Here is a 3,966-nt window from a genome sequence, read left to right on the forward strand (position 1 = left end):
ACCCTCTATGAGGTGGATTGATTCAGTGACTGGGGTACTCGGGATGGGTGTGTCAGAGGCAATGAGATTGGCACAGGATAGAGCAGGGTTTAGGGCTGTTGTACATAGGGTCGCTATGAGTCGCAAATGACTCAACGGCACATAACAACAACAACAACATCACTGGATTCTATTGGCCTGAATTTTATTCAGGATTTTTGCATCTATGTTCATGAGAATAACATATTGTTCATATGTTATTGGCCTATATAGTTTTCTACTTTGGTGGTGTCTTTACCTGCTTTTGGTATCAAGGATATGTTTGCTTCACAGAACAATTCTGGGGGGGGGGGGAATCCACCTTTTTCTATTTTCTGAAAAAGTTTATGTAGAATTGGTGACAGTTCTCTGAATGTTTGATAAAATTCATTTGTAAAATCATCTGGTTCAGGAATTTTTTTTTTTTTTTGGCTGGAAGTTGTTTTATTATCTTTTCAATCTCTTCTTCTGAAAGTGATCTGTTAAGGTGTTCAATTTGTTTGTGTTGATTTAGGTAAAGTGTGATTTTTCTGGGTATCTGTCCATTTCCTCTAGGTTTCACATTTGTTTGAGTGTAGTTTTCATAATAGCCCATTGTTAACTGTTTTAGGTGGTTCCATTGTGACCTTGCCCTTTCATCTTTTATTCAGATTATTTATGTCTTTTCCTTTGTTTGTTTTGCTTGTAGTTTGTTGATTTTATTGACCTTTTCGAATAACCAACTCTTGGTTTTGTTGTTGGTTTCAATTGTTTTTCTGTTTTCTATTCATTTCTGCCTGAATTTTTGTAATTTCAGGGTTTTTGGAGGGTGTCAGGTTTCTTGCTGTTCTTTTTCAATTTGTTGGAGATGTTGAGCTAGAGAGTCAATGGTCATTTTTTCCTGTCTTTTCATGTGTTTGCTTATTGTTATAAATTGACCTCTGATTACTCCTTTGGCTGTTTTTCAAAGGTTTTGTTAAGTGGTGTTTTCATCGTAATTTGTTTCAAGAAACTTTTAAATTTTTTTTATTAATTTTAATGAACATTTACAGAGATTTGGATTTCCATTTATTCATTGTTACTCCCTGCCCAGCATGCCCCTACCCCAGTTTGCTTCTCTCTTTGAAAAGTAAAAGAAAAATACTTTCATTGGTATACAATCCCCACACACCCACACCCCCCGTCCACAGCCCAGAGTACACTCCACTATGCAACCTTAATTCTGGACTCTGTGATAACCATAATACCCTATCATACCCACTCATGTTCAAGCAAGGTGTTGTTCAACTTCCAAATATATGTTTTTTAATTTCTAATTTTTTAGCATTTTGCTCTGAGAAGATGCTTCGTATTATTCCTATGGTTTTAAATTTATTGATGCTTGCCTTGTGCCCTAAAATGTGATCTATTTTGGAGAACATTCCATGAACATTGGAGAAGAAGGTATACTGTGCTCTTTGGGGGTGTATTAACCTATAAATACTATGAGATTGAGATGATTTAGTGTGTGGTTTAATTCTTCAGCCTTTTTGTTGAGTTTCTTTCTGAAAGTTTTATCTTTTCTTGACAGAGGTGTACTGAAGCCTCCAACTACTATAGCAGTGTTGTCTGTTTCCTTTTTCAGTTTTCCTAATGTTTGTTTTATATATTTTTCAGGTCTTTCATTTGGTTCATAGATATTTATTATTGTCATATCTTCTTGTTCTATTGATTTTTTATTCATTATTATGTAGTTAACCTTCCTTGTCCTTTATGGTAGTTTTTGGATTGAAATCTATTTTATCACAGATTAATATCACTACTCCTGCTTTTTTCTGGTTGCCATTGCTTGATATATTGTTTCCCACCCTTTTAGTTTTAGTCTTTCTCTATCTTCAGTTTTCAGGTATGTCTCCTGTAGACAGCATATTGATGGTTTTTGTTTTTTTTTTTAATTCAATCTGTTACTCTTTTTTTCTTCAGTGGTGCATCTAAACCATTTACATTCAGTACATTTAGTATGATTACTGAGAGGCAAGGTTTTTTGGTGTTTTTTTTAAAATTTTTTTATTATTATTAGTGTGTGTGTACCGTCAAATTGGATCTGACTGGTACAGGAGGAGATTGTCCCTCCTTTCCCAGCAGAGCATCTGGTGGATTTGAACCACCTCTGGGATTGCAGTGCAGCTTCTTGCCACTAGGCCACCAGAGCTCTCCAAGAGGCAAGGTTTTATTGCTATCATTATGCTGAGTTGTTTTTGGTGTTGTTGCTAGTTACTTTGGTCCATCTTGCTTTCCGTGGAACCTCTATTAGAAAGACATCTCTCAGTGTTTCCTGCAACGCTGGTCTTGTTTTTACAAACTCCCTAGGTTCTGTTTTTCTGGGAATACCCTGATCTCTCCTTAATACTTGACGGACAGTTTTGCTGGGTACAGTATTTTTGGTTGACACTTGTGTTCTCTGAATGTTCGCTATATGTCACTCCACTGTCTTCTTGCTCACGCAGTTTCTGCTGAGAAATCAGCACTTAATCTTATCTGTTCTCCCTTATAGGTCATTTTTTGTTTCTCCTTTGCTGTTTCAGAATTCTCTCCTTGTCTTTGGTTCTGACAAATTTGACTATGATATGTCTTGGTGTTTCAAATCCTACTACACTGCCATGGTGGTCAAGACAGCATGGTACTGGTACAATGACAGCCATATAGATCAATGGAATAGAATTGAGAACCCAGAAATCAGCCCGTCTTCTTATGGTCTACTGATTTCTTACAAGGAGATGAAATCAGTTAAGTAGGGAAAGACAGCCTTTTTAACAACTGATGTTGGCAAAATTGGAAAACTATCTGCAGAAAACTCAAGCAAGATCTCACTCCATACACAAAAACCAACTCAAAGTGGATCAAGGACCTAGGACTAAAACCAAGGATATAAATTTCATCAGAGAAAGGCTTGGAAGAATTCTAGAAGTCATAATCCACAACATAAACAGTCTTCCAAGCATCCTGAAAAACCTACAACCAAGAGAGGATAAAATAGATGAATGGGACCTTTTTTTTTTTAATGGGACCTTTTAAGAATCAAATCGCTATGCTCATCCATAAACTTCTCCAACAGGGTATAAATGGAAGATACAGACTGAGAAAAAAATATTTGGCAATGATATGTCTGATAAGGGATTTATATCTAGAATTTATAGAATACTCGAATGCCACAAGATAAAGGAAAACACCCAATTGCAAAATGGGCACAGGCTTTGTACAGACACTTCACCAAAGACATTCAGATGGCAAACACATGAAGAAGTGTTTAACATCTCTAGCTCTAAGAGAGATGCAAATCAAAACATCTATGAGATACTATCTCAACCCAGTAAGAATAGTAAAATTCAACAGAGCTGCAAACAACAAATGCTGATGAGGTTGTGGAAAAATTGGAACCCTTATTCACTGTTGTCGGGAGTGTAAAATGGTGCACCCACTATGGAAAGCAGTGTTGCACCTTTTCAAAAAGAAATAGAAATACCATTTGACCCAGTAATTCCACCACTGGGAATATACACTAAAGAAACTAGAACTGTCACCCATGTAGATATAGGCAAACCCATGTTTATTGCGGCTTTGTTCACAATAGCAAAGAGCTGGAAACAACCCAAGTGCTCATCAACCAACTAATGGATAAAGAAGCTGTGGTATATTCACACAATGGAATACTATGCTGCATTGAAAAACAAGGAACTCTTGAATGGGTGACCCTGGAGGATATTATGCTGAGTGAAATATCTCAGTCACGAAAGGACAAATTCTGCATAATGCTACTGTTGTAAAACGGGAGTGTCATCAGGGTTGCGGGGAACCTAAGAAAAGAAGGAATAAATAATGTATATTGCATTGAAACAGATGAGGGAGAGAACTGTTTATAAGGAATACAGGATTAGGTGTTATTTTCCTGACAAGATTCCAGAAAAAGAAATGTGTAGTAAAGTGGACTAT

Source organism: Elephantulus edwardii, unplaced genomic scaffold, assembly GCF_000299155.1.
Source record: "Elephantulus edwardii isolate Elephantulus edwardi_28Jun2011 unplaced genomic scaffold, EleEdw1.0 scaffold00447, whole genome shotgun sequence".
Taxonomy (NCBI): Eukaryota; Metazoa; Chordata; class Mammalia; order Macroscelidea; family Macroscelididae; genus Elephantulus; species Elephantulus edwardii.